The sequence below is a fragment of the Chanodichthys erythropterus genome, chromosome 16 (genome assembly GCF_024489055.1).
Source record: "Chanodichthys erythropterus isolate Z2021 chromosome 16, ASM2448905v1, whole genome shotgun sequence".
NCBI lineage: Eukaryota > Metazoa > Chordata > Actinopteri > Cypriniformes > Xenocyprididae > Chanodichthys > Chanodichthys erythropterus.
This window is the reverse complement of record NC_090236.1, coordinates 46,741,595-46,763,304: the sequence shown is the minus strand read 5'-3', so window position 1 is coordinate 46,763,304 and position 21,710 is coordinate 46,741,595. Positions and strand designations below refer to the sequence as shown.

General features: G+C 42.3%; 1 protein-coding gene and 1 long non-coding RNA gene across 4 annotated transcripts in view; one reads left to right on the top strand and one right to left on the bottom strand.

The window, feature by feature from the left end:
- Window positions 1-21,710, bottom strand: part of fgf12a (fibroblast growth factor 12a) — a 404,326-nt gene that overhangs the window by 205,122 nt on the left and 177,494 nt on the right. The gene's annotated exons all lie outside the window — the stretch shown is intronic.
- Window positions 18,864-21,630, top strand: LOC137003709 (uncharacterized). Its single transcript, XR_010892030.1, has 5 exons — window positions 18,864-19,018; window positions 19,651-19,809; window positions 19,959-20,010; window positions 20,117-20,154; window positions 21,024-21,630. It is a non-coding gene; the product is annotated as an uncharacterized lncRNA (long non-coding RNA).

The window sequence follows — 21,710 nt, the reverse complement described above, 5'->3', positions numbered from 1 at the left end:
TCAAGCAGTCTCTCTACAGTTGATGAAAGAGAAAAGGCAGTTTCATCATGAACTGAAAGTCTTAAGCAAAGGTGTCCAGTTATCATCTCACAATGAATTGTACAACCTTGACCCATTTCTTGACATTGATGGTGTGTTCAAGGTGGGAGGACGACTTAGTAATTATTCTCTCTGTAGTCAAACATCCTGCAATTATTCCTAAAGACCATCATATTACAAAGTTGATCATAGCTGACTGCCACGAAAGAGTTAAGCATCAAGGTAAAGGGTTTACCATCAATGAAATCCGTTCAAAGGGTTTTTGGATCCCGGCCATCAATCGTGCTGTAGCATCTTATGTGCGGAATTGTGTGACTTGTAGAAAACACAGGCGACCAACGGAAGAGCAAAAGATGGCTGACTTGCCTTCAGAGAGAGTGAATCCTTCACCACCTTTCACTTACTGTGGTATGGAATGTTTTGGCCCATTTTCTGTGAGACAAGAACGAAAAGAGTATAAAAGATATGGATTGATCTTTACTTGTTTCTCTTCCCGTGCCATTCATATCGAGATGCTTGATTCTTTGTCAACAGATTTTTTTATTAATGGCTTGCGTTGCTTTATTGCCTTACGTGGAGCAGTTCGGCAGATAAAATCTGATCAAGGAAGTAACTTTGTGGGTGCTAAGAATGAGTTGACTGAAGCCCTCAAAGAACTTGACACTGAGAAGCTGAATAATTTCTTGGCTGAGAACCAGTGTGACTTTGTCATGAATGCACCATGTTCAAGTCATTCTGGAGGTGTATGGGAACGACAGATTAGGACCGATTACTTAATGCACTGACGACAGATTAGGTCAGAAGTGTTCTCCAGTCTACGCTTTTAATTGCTTCTGAAAGGATCAATGATTCATCTCTAAGAGCATTCCTTTATGAAGCAATGCCAATTGTAAACAGTCGCCCACTCACTGTTGATAACTTAAATGACTCAAATAGCCTTGAACTAGGGCTGGGCGATATATCGCATGCGATTGTCACGCGCATTTCGTCAGTAAAGCCGGTTCCCTGATTACCAATAAATCGCCATCACCTGCTTTCAAATGGAGCGGCATTTAATAGACAGAGCCGTAGATCACTGACAAGCGACGCAATATCGCGTTCATTATCGAAGGCGATTCATCTGCGATATGAACGCAATATTGCGTGGCTTATTAGTGATCTACGGCTCTGTCTATTAAATGCCGCTCCATTTGAAAGCAGGTGATGGCGATTTAGCGGTAATCAGGGAACCGGCTTTACTGACGAAAGGCGCGTGACAATTGCATGCGATATATCGCCCAGCCCTACCTTGAACCTATAACACCAAATCATTTTCTTACCATGAAATCAACCATTGCCTTACCTCCCCCAGGCAAGTTCACTAAAGAAGATCTTTATGCTAGGAAAAGGTGGCGCCAGGTTCGGTATCTTGCTGAACAATTTTGGAGTCGTTGGCGTAAAGAGTATCTCTCAAATATTGCTGTCAGACAGCGTTGGCACACCCCTAAGAGAAATCTTTTAATCGGGGATATAGTGATCGTTAAGAACAATGATCTACCTAGTGTCACGGGAAATCACAGAAACAGGCAAGTAGATCCAAGTGCAGCTTTTTAATGAGGCTAATCCAAAACATAGTCGTCCAAGCAAAGATCAAAATCCATCCAACAGTCCATAACAAAAACAGGAAAACACAAACAGAAACCTGTGACCGTAAATTAAACCACCATGACAAGAACAGAACAAACACAGACTAAATAGACAGACACTGATTACAGAACTCAAAACAGCTGAGTGTAATGACAGGGATAACGAGTCCAGAAGTGAGTTATGGGAAATGTAGTCTGAAACAGTGAACCAAGGTCCGGGGTGGAGTGCCCTCTGGTGGCTAGACAGGGCACTCCAACTGGTGGTCGTGACAGTACCCTCTCCCTACGGAGCGGATCCCAGACGCTCCAACAAGACCCAATAAAAAACAAAAACTCAGGAGGGAGGTGGACCGGAGGAGGACCAGGGGGCGGGATGGTGGGCCCAGACCAGAGTCCCCGGCTGAGGGCCAGGGGGGAGCCGGAGGAACAGACCATGGGGGTTCCATGAGGGTCGGGGTCCTGGCTGAATGCCAGGGCGGCACTGGAGGAACTGACCAGGCGGGTTCCCTGGGGTCTGGAGTCCTGGCTGGTTGCCAGGGTGGCGCTGGAGGAACTGACCAGGCGGGTTCCAGCGGTTCCAACGGCCGGGGCAGTGGCAGCAGGGCAGGAAGCCTAGACGACGGCGGCAGGGCAGATAACCTGGGCGGCGGCGGCAGGGCTGGCGGCCTGGGCGGCGGCTGCAGGGCAGAAGGCTTGGATGACGGCGGCAGTACAGAAGATCTGGGCGATGGCGGCAGGGCAGAAGGCTTGGACGGCGGCGGCAGGGCAGACCAAGGTTGCTCTGTGGCCGTGTCAGGGAGAGCGGGCAGTTCGGGGACGACCTCCGTGGTCGTATCAGGAAGAGCGGACAGCTCGGTGATGGAAGCAGGCTCGGGCTGCTCAGGCGGCAGGGCAAGGCGCTTCGGTGGCGCCGGCAGGGCAAGGCGCTTCGGTGGCGCCGGCAGGGCAAGGCGCTTCGGTGGCGCCGGCAGGGCAAGGCGCTTCGGTGGCGCCGGCAGGGCAAGGCGCTTCGGTAACCCATGAACAACCACCAAAGTGGTCTCCAGGCCTTGTAGGACGGAGGAAGCCCTTTTCCTCCTTCTCCGCTTATGAGGGTGAAGCGGTGGCTCACCCAAAGTGGACTCACTGGCTGGAGCGGGCTCTGGAGCGGACTCACTGGCTGGAGCGGACTCACTGGCTGGAGCGGACTCACTGGCTGGAGCGGGCTCTGGAGTGAACTCACTGGCTGGAGCGGACTCACTAGCTGGAGCGGACTCTGGAGTGGACTCACTGACTGAAGCGGGCTCTGGAGTGGATTCACTGACTGGAGTGGGCTCTGGAGTGGACTCACTGACTGGAGCGGGCTCTGGAGAGGATTCACCAACTGGAGTGGACTCACTAACTGGAACGGGCTCTGGAGTGGACTCACTGACTGGAGCGGGCTCTGGAGTGGACTCACTGACTGGAGCGGGCTCACTAACTGGAGCGGGCTCTGGGGAGGCCTCCGGGTCTTGAGGGATGGAAGCCTTCCTCCTCCTCTTCCTCCTTTTAGATGTGGGAAGTGGAGACTCAGTGCCCACCTCCTCTGAGGCCTCTGGAGCGGACTCACGGACTGGAGCTGGCTTTGGAGCCCTCAAAGAACTTGACACTGAGAAGCTGAATAATTTCTTGGCTGAGAACCAGTGTGACTTTGTCATGAATGCACCATGTTCAAGTCATTCTGGAGGTGTATGGGAACGACAGATTAGGACCGATTACTTAATGCACTGACGACAGATTAGGTCAGAAGTGTTCTCCAGTCTACGCTTTTAATTGCTTCTGAAAGGATCAATGATTCATCTCTAAGAGCATTCCTTTATGAAGCAATGCCAATTGTAAACAGTCGCCCACTCACTGTTGATAACTTAAATGACTCAAATAGCCTTGAACTAGGGCTGGGCGATATATCGCATGCGATTGTCACGCGCATTTCGTCAGTAAAGCCGGTTCCCTGATTACCAATAAATCGCCATCACCTGCTTTCAAATGGAGCGGCATTTAATAGACAGAGCCGTAGATCACTGACAAGCGACGCAATATCGCGTTCATTATCGAAGGCGATTCATCTGCGATATGAACGCAATATTGCGTGGCTTATTAGTGATCTACGGCTCTGTCTATTAAATGCCGCTCCATTTGAAAGCAGGTGATGGCGATTTAGCGGTAATCAGGGAACCGGCTTTACTGACGAAAGGCGCGTGACAATTGCATGCGATATATCGCCCAGCCCTACCTTGAACCTATAACACCAAATCATTTTCTTACCATGAAATCAACCATTGCCTTACCTCCCCCAGGCAAGTTCACTAAAGAAGATCTTTATGCTAGGAAAAGGTGGCGCCAGGTTCGGTATCTTGCTGAACAATTTTGGAGTCGTTGGCGTAAAGAGTATCTCTCAAATATTGCTGTCAGACAGCGTTGGCACACCCCTAAGAGAAATCTTTTAATCGGGGATATAGTGATCGTTAAGAACAATGATCTACCTAGTGTCACGGGAAATCACAGAAACAGGCAAGTAGATCCAAGTGCAGCTTTTTAATGAGGCTAATCCAAAACATAGTCGTCCAAGCAAAGATCAAAATCCATCCAACAGTCCATAACAAAAACAGGAAAACACAAACAGAAACCTGTGACCGTAAATTAAACCACCATGACAAGAACAGAACAAACACAGACTAAATAGACAGACACTGATTACAGAACTCAAAACAGCTGAGTGTAATGACAGGGATAACGAGTCCAGAAGTGAGTTATGGGAAATGTAGTCTGAAACAGTGAACCAAGGTCCGGGGTGGAGTGCCCTCTGGTGGCTAGACAGGGCACTCCAACTGGTGGTCGTGACAGTACCCTCTCCCTACGGAGCGGATCCCAGACGCTCCAACAAGACCCAATAAAAAACAAAAACTCAGGAGGGAGGTGGACCGGAGGAGGACCAGGGGGCGGGATGGTGGGCCCAGACCAGAGTCCCCGGCTGAGGGCCAGGGGGGAGCCGGAGGAACAGACCATGGGGGTTCCATGAGGGTCGGGGTCCTGGCTGAATGCCAGGGCGGCACTGGAGGAACTGACCAGGCGGGTTCCCTGGGGTCTGGAGTCCTGGCTGGTTGCCAGGGTGGCGCTGGAGGAACTGACCAGGCGGGTTCCAGCGGTTCCAACGGCCGGGGCAGTGGCAGCAGGGCAGGAAGCCTAGACGACGGCGGCAGGGCAGATAACCTGGGCGGCGGCGGCAGGGCTGGCGGCCTGGGCGGCGGCTGCAGGGCAGAAGGCTTGGATGACGGCGGCAGTACAGAAGATCTGGGCGATGGCGGCAGGGCAGAAGGCTTGGACGGCGGCGGCAGGGCAGACCAAGGTTGCTCTGTGGCCGTGTCAGGGAGAGCGGGCAGTTCGGGGACGACCTCCGTGGTCGTATCAGGAAGAGCGGACAGCTCGGTGATGGAAGCAGGCTCGGGCTGCTCAGGCGGCAGGGCAAGGCGCTTCGGTGGCGCCGGCAGGGCAAGGCGCTTCGGTGGCGCCGGCAGGGCAAGGCGCTTCGGTGGCGCCGGCAGGGCAAGGCGCTTCGGTGGCGCCGGCAGGGCAAGGCGCTTCGGTAACCCATGAACAACCACCAAAGTGGTCTCCAGGCCTTGTAGGACGGAGGAAGCCCTTTTCCTCCTTCTCCGCTTATGAGGGTGAAGCGGTGGCTCACCCAAAGTGGACTCACTGGCTGGAGCGGGCTCTGGAGCGGACTCACTGGCTGGAGCGGACTCACTGGCTGGAGCGGACTCACTGGCTGGAGCGGGCTCTGGAGTGAACTCACTGGCTGGAGCGGACTCACTAGCTGGAGCGGACTCTGGAGTGGACTCACTGACTGAAGCGGGCTCTGGAGTGGATTCACTGACTGGAGTGGGCTCTGGAGTGGACTCACTGACTGGAGCGGGCTCTGGAGAGGATTCACCAACTGGAGTGGACTCACTAACTGGAACGGGCTCTGGAGTGGACTCACTGACTGGAGCGGGCTCTGGAGTGGACTCACTGACTGGAGCGGGCTCACTAACTGGAGCGGGCTCTGGGGAGGCCTCCGGGTCTTGAGGGATGGAAGCCTTCCTCCTCCTCTTCCTCCTTTTAGATGTGGGAAGTGGAGACTCAGTGCCCACCTCCTCTGAGGCCTCTGGAGCGGACTCACGGACTGGAGCTGGCTTTGGAGCGGACTTGCTGGCTGGAGCGAGCTCAAGGGCTGGAGAGGATTCCCAAACTTGAGCGGATTGATGGACTGGAGCGGGTGCTGGAGGTATCCGTATCTGCCCATTCCCACGCAGATACAGGTAGTTGGAGAAATTCCAGAAACTTAAATTTCCCACAAACTCCATCTCCCATTGCGGCAGGGGTTCATCAAGACACTGATTAAACATGTCCCTAAGGACCAAATCAGGGAGATTAAATCTCTCCGCCTGCGACCAAAACCGTTGGGTGAATTTCCGCACCTCCATACCCCTCTGCTGAAGCTCCGCTAGATCCTGGAGACTGCCTCGACCTCCCCAGCCACTAGAGACTGGCCGATCCCTCCTGCTGCTGGATCTGTTCATGATGGTGGTTTATGTCACGGGAAATCACAGAAACAGGCAAGTAGATCCAAGTGCAGCTTTTTAATGAGGCTAATCCAAAACATAGTCGTCCAAGCAAAGATCAAAATCCATCCAACAGTCCATAACAAAAACAGGAAAACACAAACAGAAACCTGTGACCGTAAATTAAACCACCATGACAAGAACAGAACAAACACAGACTAAATAGACAGACACTGATTACAGAACTCAAAACAGCTGAGTGTAATGACAGGGATAACGAGTCCAGAAGTGAGTTATGGGAAATGTAGTCTGAAACAGTGAACCAAGGTCCGGGGTGGAGTGCCCTCTGGTGGCTAGACAGGGCACTCCAACTGGTGGTCGTGACACCTAGGCATAAATGGTCATTAGGTAGGATTTTAGAAACAACCATAGATTCAGATGGACTTGTGAAGAGAGTCAGAGTTCGTCTTGGTGACAAAGGTTTTGGAAAGAAGGGACAATGTCTTGGTAGGCCTTCTGTTATTGAATGTCCTGTTCAGAAGTTGGTTTTATTGTTGGAGGGTTGTTAAATGTGTTTTTCCTTTTCGTTTTTTTTTTTCCCTTTCTTAACTGTATTATGTAATTGTATTGTTTTGAAGTTTCACTGTTATTTTGAAATAATTTGTTTTATTATAACTCATGATTTGGTGGGAGTGTAACGGACGGCTAACTTACAAGGGAGAGTTTTCTAGCCTTCATCAATCCATTTGTATCAAGCATCCTTAAGGGAATTTTATTCTGATAAGCGACTTGATGCGCAACATTTGGACTGTATAAAGTGCGGCCCATTTCCGCCAGGTGTATGTGTGTGTGCACGCTGATTGAAGGACGCAGCTTGCAATCTGTGATGTTTCTCTCCGATTGTATTTTTGTGCATCCCACTAGAGGGTTATAAGGTAAACAGGTTATTTTATTTTTTATTGTGTAACTGTATATATTATTGTGTAACTGTATTTTTTTATTGGTTTTTGTGTAAGAGTTATAGTGTTTTTTTTTTTTGTTGTTGTTTATTTGCTGTAGCTTTTACGGTGTCTACATGAGTGTCACGAATAAAACGCTAATGGAAACATCAGTTTAAGGAGTATCTGACCATCATTCCAGTGGGGTAGCAACAAGCATTAAGCTGTGTTGCCAACAAGTTGTTGCCCATCATGCTTTTGGTCAGCGCAGTCGGTGGACAGCAACTGCGCTCGACTGCAAAATCCGGCCCTGTCCCAAAGGGCGCACTTCATGTGGACTTTTGGTCTGTAGGCCTTTCCATTCAGCATTTTAACGCTCTGAAGTGTGCTCATAGATGCAGGCTCCGCACACTTTAACTACCCAGGATTCCTTGCGAAATGCTAATCAGACAACGGATGGGAGGAGATTTCGCTCAAGAGCAATTGATGACATGGCTGAGAAGAACATATTTAAGTGTAGGTATCATTATGGTTTTTTGACCTAGGTGTACATTTTACCAGTTGTTACCTACAGTTTATACAAACATTATGGTCATCGACCAGTGGCTGATCACTGTAATTTGAATTTAACAAACTATAAATGTATTTTTTATGCAGTAGCCTACTTAATTCAAATGTGTATTTAAATGTCTGAAACCTAAAATAAAGCGCGATGAGGTTAAAAACACCGAATAGTTGTGATAAAGTTACATGACAAGCGCAGAGGGCGCATCTGTCTCTGGATCAGCGCTAAAGCACATTTGAATTTAGCAGTGAATTTTTTTGCATTTTATTCTTTGCCATAATCCTAATTGAACACTGGGTGTATTACAGCTTCAGAATTATATTCGTATTGACTATAAACAGTGATAAGGTATAGCTAAGAGTGGTCCAGACCAACCTTACGAAAGTATGACTTACAGAAGGTATACTTAACTAAGAACGTTTCGGGAAACACGTATTAACGTTAAGGTACAGCTTAAGGTATAATTTAAGAACGACGTAGAGTTAAGAAGATTTCGGGAAACCCAGCCCAGACCGTTATTTCCGGCGTGACGATCGAGTCTGTCCCAAAAATACCCCTCAAACACCCTTGTGGACTCGCGCCAAGGGCCCTATAGGTCTGCACTACATGACGTCACCAAACTGTGGACTCTGAGGAAGTCCACATGTCCGGAGTGTGCCATTTGGGACAGGGCCTCCGATGAAGCCGCCTCGCCCTTGCGAGAGGTTTTTTAAACACACGTCAGCATGACATCAGAGCAAGGCGGCCAACCCTCTGACATATTTCTAACCGGCATGCATCTCGCTGTGATCACCGGTGATCGATTCTGCGCAGAATTTGCTCATCTCAAACAAGCCTATTTTCATTCGTTAAAACCCACATACAGGCGTAAAGGGTGACCTATATAATTGTTTTTGTTTTTTGTTTTTTGTTTTTTTAATAAAATAAAACAAAAAAATAGGAACTATATTGATATGAGGTGTAGCATTTATTTTCACGGGCACACTAGTGCTTTACGTTTGACTGAACTGTACAATTGTGTTTATTTGTTGTTCAATAAATATTATTTTACATAAATATGTTGTATTTGGTATTGAGAAAGGGTCCATTAGTGCATAATATGAAATAATATGAAAGTTACATTAATACGCCATTAAATGGCGGCAAAACTTTACAGGTGAATGAGTCAGTGAGTCGCAAGATACTTTTATTGCAAATGACGTTGTTTTAGCGCTGTATGTTATGGAAAATTCCCATAACTGTAAAAAGGACAAATACAAGATCGCTTCTTCAGTGGACATTCAAACGGACTTTTATAATGGATATGGACATCGACTTGAAGAATGAATGTTATGCAGTATATTATGGTGGGCCGGAAGGTCCAAAAATATGGCTACCGACTTGTCGCGGGAATTCACTATTCAATTGCCAGTAGCCACTGAATTTACCACTGATAGGCCGGCGGTGCATCTGTATACACACTCTCCTCACGCAGCGAACGACTCACTTTCCTCACTCAGCTGACCACTGACTCTCCTCAGCTGGCGACTCACTTTCCTCACGCAGCGAACGACTCACTTTCCTCACGCAGCTGACCACCGACTCTCCTCAGCTGGCGACTTACTTTCCTCACGCAGCGAACAACTCACTTTCCTCACGCAGTGAACGACTCACTATCCTCAGCTGGCGACTCACTTTCCGCAGCCAGTGAACGACTCACTTTCCACAGCCGGTGACTCACTTTCCGCAGCCGGTGTTACGAGATTTTCGGTTTCTGAGATTTTCGGTTTCAGAAGGTGGAGCTTACATGAATATTAATGAGTTTCGCAGACATGCGCGATTGCACGTGCAACTGAGAATTTTACTTCACATTGTAGGCTATCTCAAGACATTAGTGGATTATTCCATAAAGGTTATTATATTCTCAGCGTTGCAGCTGACTTATCCCTAAACTACAGTTGTTTTCAACACATAACAGTTTATAATGTGTTCATTAGTATGCACGATTTGTGCAGTCGTCTGTAACAATGACAGACGTTTCGTGTAACAGAACACCTTCAGCTATCGTCTATAAGTTCAGCTAGTTGTGCTCTTCCATATAGGCTACCTTGCGATGTAACTGCTGATCCCATTTAAATGTGTCTGTGTGTGGACATAATATGTGGACTAATATTCTCTGGTTTTCCGGTTGGTGAAAATATTGCTGAAAATATATTGTCTTTTCATGGTTTCCGTTTATATATATTAAAGAAAGATACACTGACACCACAAGGTTTAATTTTTCAATTACTCAATAAAACCAAGCATCCCAGAACACCTTAATGAGTTGAAGTAGATTATACTGATTTCATATAACAAATAAATGGGAAAATAAATAAATAACATATTGTTAAAAAATATGCAGCTGCCATTTCAATGACGTATTGCTATGTTTTTCTGTTACCTAACCTTATGAAGATTTAAAATTAGGTCATCCCTCTGGAAATGAAAGAAATAATGTCTAAAATCAGTGGCCTAATAAAGATTTTTGCAACCTTTTGTTATTTTCTGCCATGCGTTGTTTTGACCATGTGTGAATTGTCTACTTGGATATACAATGATGATCAGTGATATAAATGGACAATTTATTTTGATACACAAACATTAATTATTTGACATATATTAAGGTTGATCGGGAAACTTTTTCCCAGTCATCTCAAAGACCAAAGGTGTCCCAGTCAACCTGAATTCACTGGTCATTAATGTTCATAAACATGCATGTTCTTCATGGGGTTTTAATTAGGGGCACATGAAATTTTGAAATTGAAATTTTGAAAGAAATTATTTTTAAACTATGTCAAAACATATATCACAAATCCTGGAATAAAGATGGAAATATGGCCTTGATTTTTTTTTTTATTAATAATCATTAAATATCTATTAATGATTAATAGATATTAATAAAAATAATTTTATTATACTTTGTATAATGTGTGATGGAGTGAGCATATGATATTATGTGAGACATTTAATGACATTTTGTTTTTGTACAAAAAGATGGGCCATGGACTTGCCAACAACAAACTTTAGCTACTGTAGCAGTCCCTTAATATATGAAAATATGACACATAAGAAAGCTATTCTCAGATCAAAAAATTAAATTTTTAGTCAAAGATTGACATTTTTACCTCTCTTTGAATTTTAATGACTTTATTTACTTGCTGTTCTGTAAATCAACATGCACTGTATCATGGTTTCCTTGTTTTCAGCACTGATAATATTAGCTAAGGATGTTTCTGAAAGCAGCATATCAGAATGATTTCTGAAGGATCACGTGACACTGAAGACTGGAGGAACAGGAATAAACAGCCATTTGAAGTATATTAAAATGGAAAACAAATTGCAATATTACCGTTTTGCCTATTTTTGATCAAATAAATGCAACCTTGGTGAGCTTAAAGGTACAATCTGTGATATTTTTTTCCGCTAGAGGTCGCTAGAAGCCTATTCAAAACAAAGGCATAGTTTGATGACGCCAAGTTTTAGAGCAGAATCTTGGGACATGTGGTCTCCATCTCAACGGACGGTGCAAAAGAATAGGGATTGGAGTCTGGAAGAACTCATGTTCGTGGATGCGATTATTAACGTTACTGTAGTATGAAGCAGAGCAGGACCGAGTGTTGCGGGATCTGAACGAGGAGCTGGAGCGATTGATCAACACACGCCTCACGAGCAGCGGAACTTTTATTATGACACAGTCGCCGGCGCCGCTTCTGCTTTTCCGGTCATGAGTTTACGGGAGCTGTCCTTGTCGACAGAACCAGCGGCAGATGGTAAACAGTAATTATGTTCCATACATAAGTAACACAATCCACCATAAAACGTGCAAGAAGTAAATAAGGAACTGCTTGAAGCAAGCTAGTGGTTTGTGGACGCTAGACTCTACTTCCGCATTTGTCCACGGCACTGTTGTCATGTGGTTTCTACGTCAGTAAAGGCGGTAACAAAGGTAACTGACGTCATTGACAGGCGACTGCACTGCCCCGTGTCACTGTTTAGAATGGGAATTTTCTCATGATTTACAAGTCGTTAAAAACATTAGAGATACTGTTTGTAATCAGCTGGACAAAATATATAACACTAGCCTAGTGGTTTTTGGATATTTTACTGCAAAAATTTTACATATTGTACCTTTAAACAGAATTTTGTTTATCCTTTTGAAGAGCAATAGGCCTAGCCTGACTTCGTCATACTCATATTCTAGGCAGAATGTGAGTCTGATACTGCTCCATTGCACTTGAATTATGGGGCGTGTCTTAACCGAACCAGTAAAAAAACAACAACTCTGCACTCAATTGGATAGACCTACAACCAATCAGAGCAACGCAGTAAGTGACGTATGTTGAACTTGTACTTAAACTTTTTCCGAATCCCGTTGGAAAGACGGCAAACATATCTTTCCCATCGACAAATGCCTTGATTGCGGTTCTTTGTTCGTCTTTTAAAATGAATGCGCTGTCGATTTCTTTTATTACAGACGTGATAGCGGAATCTAAACATCTTACTTCTCCAGCTGCAGTCATCGTTGGTGAAAACCAATTCAACCCAAGCGCTCTTTGATGACGTGGGTGGTTACGTAACCGCACATAGCCTGTCCATCATCGATTAAAGCCCGCCCTGGCAATTTGATTGGCTTGGCCTTCTGGGAGCCGAGCATAATTACTCCACAATGGATCGAGTCCAGACCGAACTTCCCGTCCAAAAAATGTTGTGGGCGGGGTTCGGGCTGGCACCCAGGCTACAATAGGCCTACATCATATCAAAATGAACAAGAATTTAAGAACAATACCAGAATAGATATAAACATTTACGGGTTTATTTTAGTTGTTACAGGCAGTGATGTACTTAATGATAACAACCAATAAAATACCGAGTTTTAAAACACCGCAAAGGAAGAGCACAACTAGCTGAACTTATAGACGATAGCTGAAGGTTATTACACGAAGTATCTATCATTGTTACTTACAGACCAATGCACAAATCGTACATACTAATGAAAACATTATAAACTGTTACATCTTACCTATAAGAAAACAACTGTAGTTTAGGCATAAGTCAGCCGCGACGCTGAGAATAATTAACTTTATGGAATAATCCGCTAATGTCTTGAGATACAATGTGAACTAAAATTCTCAGTTGCACGTGCAATCGCGCATGTCTGGGAAACTCATTAATATTCATATATGCTCCGCCTTCTGAAACCAAAAATCTCAGAAACCGAAAATCTCGTAATACCGCAAAGGATGCACCTGTGTATCCTCGCTCATGACTCCTCAGGAAAGCCTCCTCACTCCTCGTTCCTCGCCGCCTCACGGTGCGATTAGAGAATTGAGATGTCCTTCAAGATGGCTGAGCTCGATTGTTTTCCGGGTCATAGGATGGAGGACGGAGGAGCGAGGAGACGAGGAGGGATATTGAGAAGCACCCTCGGTTTCTGAAATATTCTGTTCCACTGGGTGGCGCTTACGCGAATATTCATGATATCCTCCTATTGTGGGTGTGTCCTTGAGACAACGCGCAAGCGAATGGAACTGAAAATATTAGTACACGCTCCTCAAATCGCATCGGTTTAATGGATTATTTCGAAAAAGTAATAAAATATTCAGGGCCCTATAATACACCTGGCGCAATGCGACGCAAGCCGCAGCGCAAGTGTGTTTGCTAGTTTGCGTCCGGCGCCGTTCGCGTTTTCCCGTTCAGCGCCACGTCCTTAAATTAGTAAATGCATTTGCGCCAGTTAGTGCGCCCATGGGCATGCTGGTGTAAAAAAGAGGTGTGCTCAGCCGCATTGCCGGCGCATTGCTATTTTGAGGAGCTGAAAATAGACTGCGCCATAGACCAACTCAAACCTGGTCTAAAGTCTAAAGCCAATGGCGCAAAATTTTTTTGTTAGAGCGCGTTGGTAGAAACTGCGCCTCTGGGCGCGTCGACTTTGCTTATTACACACAGGGATGCGCATCACACAAACATGCCAAATATTAAAAACAAAAGGATTACAGTGTAAAAGAATATTATTGTGTAGGCTACATAAATATAAAAATGTAACTTCGTTTACCTTCTAATTAAACGTTTAACTTCGCGCACGAGCAGATCGGTTTCTTCGCTTGAAAAGCGTTCAGCTTTTCCGCCAACAAATTCCACCATGTAAATAGCAATCCGCCATGGCGCGAGCGCATCTCGCTCTTAAAGGGAATGGGAGATGACACTCTGATTGGTTTATTGAACGTTACACCCAATACTCATTAAGAGAATAGGGACAACCCATTTCAAAAATGCGCCCCGGCGCACGGACCGTTTTTCCGTCGTTAAAATAGCAAAAGTGGATTTGGACACGCCCTGAGTGCACCTGCGCCGTGCGCTTTACACTTTGCGTTTAGATCGTTAAAATAGGGCCCTCAATGTTAGTCAACAGTTCACATGTTCAAAACAATGCATAGTTTGTGTAATATATGATAAATCGTCTGAGCTACTTTGCCTGATTGAGGACAGGCATTCACATAAACAGTTAACGCAATGATAGGCCTACAGCAGAGCAAACATGAGCGAATAACCTTGTTTTACACTGATGTGTTTTCTGTTTAGCTGCTTTTATTATTTGAGGCTTTAAAAAGTTTTTGAGTAGTTTGATTAGTCTGCTTCCTTCGTTATCATTCTTTGACTGCGGTACTAGTGTTGACAACTTGAAATAAACCTCTACAAATGTATCTGTGTCCTAATAAAAATAAGCTAGACTGTGTGAATATTCGATGTCAACCTTAATTTCTTGATTATTATTCATTCAATATTAGTGCACATTGAGTTTTTCACTTTCAACTGTTTTTCCAGCAAATTTCTTAAAGGTGCCCTAGAATCAGAATTTGAATTTACCTCGGCATAGTTGAATAACAAGAGTTCAGTACATGGAAAAGACATACATTTAGTTTCAAACCCCATTGTTTCCTCCTTCTTATGTAAATCTCATTTGTTTAAAATACTTCCGGAAAACACTCGGATCTCAACATAACACCGTTACGTAACAGTCGGGATCATTAATATGTATGACCCCAATATTTGCATAATGCCAGCCCATTTGACGCATTAGACAAGGAAAGGCAGTATTAACGGCTGGATCTGTGCACAGACAAGGTAAGCAAGCAAGAACAACAGCGAAAAATGGCAGATGGAGCAATAATAACTGACATGACCCATGATATCATGATATTTTTTGTGATATTTGTAAATTGTCTTTCTAAATGTTTCATTAGCATGTTGCTAATATACTGTTAAATGTGGTTAAAGTTACCATCGTTTCTTACGCATCTCTTAAAGGGGCCGTGCTGAAAAAATCAGTGCATAGTTAATGATGCCCCAAAATAGGCAGCTAAAAAAATTAATAAAAAAAAAATATATGGGGTATTTTGAGCTGAAACTTCACAGACACATTCAGGGGACACCTTAGACTTATATTACATCTTGTAAAAAAATAATCTAGGGCACCTTTAACATTTTTGTACAAACAAAAAGATTCAACAACTGAGACATAAACTGAACAAATTTAACAGATGTTTGATGAACATCTGAAAGTCTGAGCTTCTTTACAGAGCATCTCATCCTCAGCACCAGATTTGCAGTTCTTGCTGTGAGATTTTACTCCAATCTTCCACCAAGGCATTTCACGTTCTCAAACATGTCTGGGGGACTTATGGTTACATGTGGTTTGGCACTAGAAGGAAAATCAGCTGTCCTTCTGTCCCCTTTAGCACTGTCTTGGGCATCTTACATTACAGACATTGCAGTTTATTGCTCTGTTCACATTTGCAGTCCTCTTGTCTCCTGCAGCAGGACTAAGGCACGTTCACACAGGTGATCAGAGACCCTGGGCATCTTTATCCTGCTGTTTTTCAGAGTTAGTAGAAAGGTCTCTTTAGTGTCCTGAGTTATTGTAACTGAACTTGATTGACCTATAGGTGCATATGCAATAATTGAAAAACATTGTTAAAACCCTTTCTAAAGATCTGTAAAGCTTATTTGGATTGTACAAAACTATCTTTAAAATATTATCCTGAAAATTGACTTTTTTTCCAGATTTTTTCATCTTTTCTTAGTTTTATTTTATTTTTTTTAAACATCAAATTCATTTGTAGCCTATATAAATATTGCATTCAATGTTATAACAACTACAGAAGTAATTACTCTATGAATGTAACTCAAATTGAAATGACATTTAAAAATTAAAGACTTCAAGTCTTCAGCTCTCACATCCAATCTGAAACAGACAGCGACTTAACAAGATGATGAGTATGATGTGGAAACATCACAAAAGGAAAACAAAACCATATGACATTGGTGATAATAAGTATAACGTCATCTTGTAAAGTAGCGGTCTATTTTTTTTCTGTGCATTTGTGCTGTATTACCTCACAGAATAAATTATATGATTATTATCAGAATTATTTTATTTGACTGCTTTTAAAATTGTTTTAAATCAGGTACATTAGGTTGTTTGAGTATGTTATGTTTGACACATTTCAGGGTTTTGTGCTGCAGTATCCTGCCTTAGTTACGTAATTATAATATTTTAAACAAAAATAAACACTCTTTAAGTAGCTGCTGGCATGAAGACTTTCATCAAAACAAAGGTCCAAAGATTTATATTCCAAAGGAATATTTTATTACCTTTTCGAAATAATCCATTAAATCGATGCGATTTAAAACCGGTGTTACAATATATTCTGTTTCTGAAATATTCTGTTCCACTGGGTGGCGCTTACGTGAATATTCATGATATCCTGCTATTGTGGGCGTGTCCTAGAGACAACGCGCAAATGAATAGACCCCTTAAAAGTTTGTAAACATTGCAACGTTTCCTCGTGGGCGGGGCTTAGCTGGAGGCAAAAAGAGACGCTGGACTCAACGTTGACAAGCGTAAGCTAGCATGTTTTAGGAGGGATTTATTAAACATAGATGCAGAAGAAGGTTCAGAACTGTCTGAATATGTACAGTCACTGACTCTGCGGGACCGTGACAGCTATTTTTGTAAATTAACTTAAGTTTTGGATATTTCCTAGACAACATATGGATTACTTTCGGGTGGTTCGGGGAATTTTGTCAAGGCTTATTGTCTAATGTAACCTAACGCTGGGCTAACTATGATTATGGCTAGCAATGTGGATTATTTTAAGAGACCATTCAAAGGATGGCACACACATCTATCGCTGTATTTTTGTAAATGTTTGTTTAACATTTAAGCTAGCTAGTGCACTGAAAGTTGGCGACTTTTCACCTATAAAACAGAAACATGCTGATTTGTTCTAGATAAAACCAACACAACATTGTATATACATCGATTATTTTACCTGATATGAAGTGTGCACTGCAAACACGAGCATAATTTATGATTGTCTCCGTCCAGACGATCATAAATAATACTCGTGTTTGCAGTGCACACTTCATATCAGGTAAAATAATCGATGCATATGTAATGTTGTGTTGGTTTTATCTAGTACAACTAAAGTTTTACCAGATCCCGGCAGACATTCCTTCACAGAAATCATAAAGATAATTGTGGTTGAATGCAATACGGGTGCTCCATTAAATCTTCGTCCTCAGTTAGGAACCTGGGTGTGCTCTTTGATACCAATCTTTCATTTGAAAGTCATGTTTCCAGTATCTGTAAAACCGCCTTCTTCCATCTAAAAAATATATCTAAATTACGACATATGCTCTCAATGACAAATGCGGAACAGTTGGTTCATGCATTCATGATCTCAAGACTAGATTATTGTAACGCTCTACTGGGTGGTTGTTCTGCTCGGCTTTTAAACAAACTACAGTTGGTCCAAAATGCGGCAGCTAGAGTTCTTACTAGAACCAGAAAGTATGACCATATTAGCCCAGTTCTGTCAACATTACATTGGCTCCCTATTAAACATCGTATAGATTTTAAAATCTTGCTACTTACTTATAAAGCTCTAAATGGTTTAGCTCCCCAGTACCTAAGTGAGCTCTTAATGCATTATAGTCCTTCACGTTTATTGCGATCTCAGAATTCAGGCCAGTTGATAATACCCAGAATATCAAAATCAACTGAAGGCGGCAGATCCTTTTCCTATTTAGCACCTAAACTCTGGAACAATCTTCCTAGCATTGTTCGGGAAGCAGACACACTCTGTCAGTTTAAATCTAGACTAAAAACACATCTCTTTGCTCTTGCATACACATAACACATTATCAATACATTAACAGTTTTCAAATCCGTTAAAGGATTGTTACGCTGCAATAATTAGGTCGGCCCAGAGCCGTTAAATATGAGAGTTGCGACACTCTTTGATCTCGCCGCCACGCTGTCACGTGGTTCGTGTAGCTCTCAATAGTTCCAAAAACATGCGCGCCGTCAACCAGTTTGAATGGTTTTAAGGGAGACAGACAGCTGTAGCTATATTTGCAGCAATTATCTGTAAACATGGACGCATAATGCATTATTTCTTCCTGAGACCCGAGTTCGGCGCCGTGCCTTCCCGTTTTACTGGAAACTGGCAGGGTTGCCAGCTCTCACGCATCTGGCATGACACTCACGCTTTCAGCATCAATCTCACGCACACGCAAGAAATATCACGCCAAAATCCATTTTTCTCCCCTCTCAATCCGTTACTTTCTGTTGATGACTAGACCACAGCTTATTAATGACAGGAGAGGAGTTTAAGGCCCACAGCTGTTACATCTCCCTACAACGTTCTAACTGCAGTATTCTCTGATCGTTGATTGGCTGAAAACCTTGCACCTGATACGTCAGTTGCGTGTGAGAAGTTCAGAGAGAGTTCGGAGCATAGGTTCGGAGTCGGAGTCGGCAAGTGTGAAAGTTTGTAAGGCAATCAAAGTAAGCAAATAATAAAATGGTGAGCCTTGTCATTACAGACGTAGCCTTGCCTAATCAGTCTGTGTGCCGAGACTAAGTTACAGACTTCAACTATAGTTGCAAATGTTGTCTGACGTGTGTTATGATGTGGGCTAGCTAAATTGCTCAATAAAAATAGTCTCATGTAGGGTCGAGCACGAGCAGAGAGAGAGAGAGAGAGAGAGAGAGAGCCCCGGCCACGCACTCAATATACAGAGCGGCCAAAGCGTCCAATAATAACCAACTGCAGAACCGCAGAACCATACGTCATGACAGTCTGAGGACGACAGCGCCAGACTAACAGCCTGAGGGCGGAAGTGGGCGGAGTAATAGTCTCACGTTGGATGTGGGCGGAGTTGACGACAAACAAGCAAACAATCATGGCGGAAGAAGCGAACACGGTAAAAAGTTTCTTTGTGTTGTGCTTTTAATCGATCACGTTTATGTGTTGTGTATTTATTCGATCGTTAACACTTAACATGACTCAGATATTTTGTAAATGGGCTTCAAAGTCACTTTATCACGTCTTTTGATATTTTACAAATCGTCTCACGTTGCTTGCGCCCAGGTGAATAAATACTATAGTCATTTATAGTAAATACTATAGTGTTTTTGAACCATACTATAGTACTATAAATACTTGAATTAATTTATTGTGGTAATTCTATAGTTGCTGTGATAATATGGCAGCTATAATAATATAAACAAATTACTTTACCCAATATTGTACTAAGTTTTCTACAATTTTAGGGTATATTATACTACAATATACACTACAGTTTACTGTAGTAAAAACTAAAGTATACTATTTATACTAGTTTATCAGTTCACTATAGTTAATATTATAGTATTATGTAGCATTCATTAGTGTTGTAAATACAGTATGGTTCAAAAACACTATAGTATTTACTATAGTATTTTTTCACCTGGGTGTTTACATATTCATGGTTTGTTATTTTACTTGTTGTTGGTACTGTATTTTATTTAATTGGTTACATTTTACAATACTGATCAGTGTTTTTGTGGATTTTAGAGGCATATTAGTATCGGGAGATGCTCCGCTTTACTTCATTTACAGCGATGCAAAACGTGCTGCAACAACTTCCACTGCCCAGTGCTCTTAAACCGACCAGACGGCACAGGTTGAATGCACAGCTTCAAATTCACTTAAAAAAAACTGTCGTTCATGGAGGTATGAACGTTTCTTTTGTATTCTGAATTTAAAATGTTGTTTTTGCAATGAAGTAAGTAGTAATTTTGACTTTAGAAGAATGAAACTTGTTTCTTTTATGCAATTTTTATGGTTATATATCTAAGTTTTTCTTTGATTTTGCAATGCAGTAAATTGACAAGCAGAATCACCCCAGAACAAGAGAAGCTGATCAAAAACAAGGTTAGTTTTATAAGACTTTCATAAACACATAAGCTACTTATACAGATGGTGTGTTATATCTGTCACATCTTTTCAGGAATAACTTAATAATATTCTATTGTTTTAGAAACAGTTGACCGGCTGTGTGGGATCTTCATGTTAATGGTAAGCAAAAAAAAAGGAAAAGTTAAAAGTTTTTAAAAATGTATGAACTTCTCTTTTCATTAGAATGAAAAACATATATGAGGGCTTTTCATACTTTAAATAGTTAACCCTGGGTGATTGTTAACCCCAGGTAAACAGAATCCTGGGTTATCTTGATTCACGTTTCACACTGATCATCATTTACCTGAGGTTAACAATTAATCCTGAGTATTCATATGCACTGTACATTACTAAACCCTGGTTAACATCCTTATTTGCAGTGTCAGTGTCACTGATTGGATGAACAAAGCACACAATATGTTTTCATAAATGCTTAGGCATTGCACATCCTCATTACATATAGTCAACTTCCTCATTACATATAGATCAAGTTTATCCTGAATGAACATTTCAGACTATAAAAGAATTAAACAGTATTTTCTGCTCTGCAATTGTTGCATTTTCTGTCAGCATTTGTTTTTTTTTTTTCTTTCCAATGCTGAATTTTCTATTTATATACAATGCACAGTGTTTCTGTGACTGTCAAAAGCATGTAAATATACAAGCAATATGTGGAGCGTTACTTTACCCACGGTTAAAAGTGGTGTTTAGGACGACGATAACCCGGGGTTAAATGTAGCGTGAAAAGCCATGTGAATTGCTTGCCTTTTAAAAAAAAAAAAAAAAAAAAAAAAAAATTATACTGAACATAACTGATTAATTTCATTGGTGACAGAGTATGATTTAAGTCTTCAATATATAAACATGAGAAAAACAGAATGTCAAAACTTTATTATACATGCTGTGCTGCATCCTGACTACAACACAAAGTGTTGTTAAATACACTTTTAACATCTCATCCCATTTGTTTATACCCTTCTCTCATGAAGGAACCACGGATCACAGAAGACTTCTGCGCTGCACAACAATCAAAGGTCTTTACGGGTTTAGTGGAAGAGCTGTGCTTTCTGATATTGAAAGAAAAAGACCAGGAACAAGAACTTTCACAGGCTGAAACAGATGATGACAGACAACTGGCCAAAGAGCCTTTAGTGTTTTGCTTTCAAATTAAGGATGATATGGACATTTTACAAAAAAGTTTATTTTTTTAGATTTAATTTGTCATCATGTACCTGCTGTTCAATCTACACTCAATTTGGTTTGATTTTGTATTTTTTTAGAGCAAAGCACAGCTAGTGGCTATATAATGCTTTTGCTCTTACATTTTAGTACATTTTATTAAAATTAAATAAATATCTTTTGTTTTTGGGTTTGATGGATCTGAATGTGTTTAATTCATGCATTCTAGTGTACAACCGTGTAATGCGTATTATATATTATGAAAAACAATGATTCATTCTGAAATGCTTAAGTAAAATATTTTATGACAAATTAATAAATGTTTATCGATTTTAGTGTTTAAGCTTTGTTGTGTTCAATTTATATTCAGTTAATCATTTAAGACATAAAACAAATTTATGAACTTTTAAAATATTAAAAGGTTACAAGGGGATTTTAATACACACATAGGCTATATATCTTAACGTGATTGTGTATATGATTAAGCTATTAACACA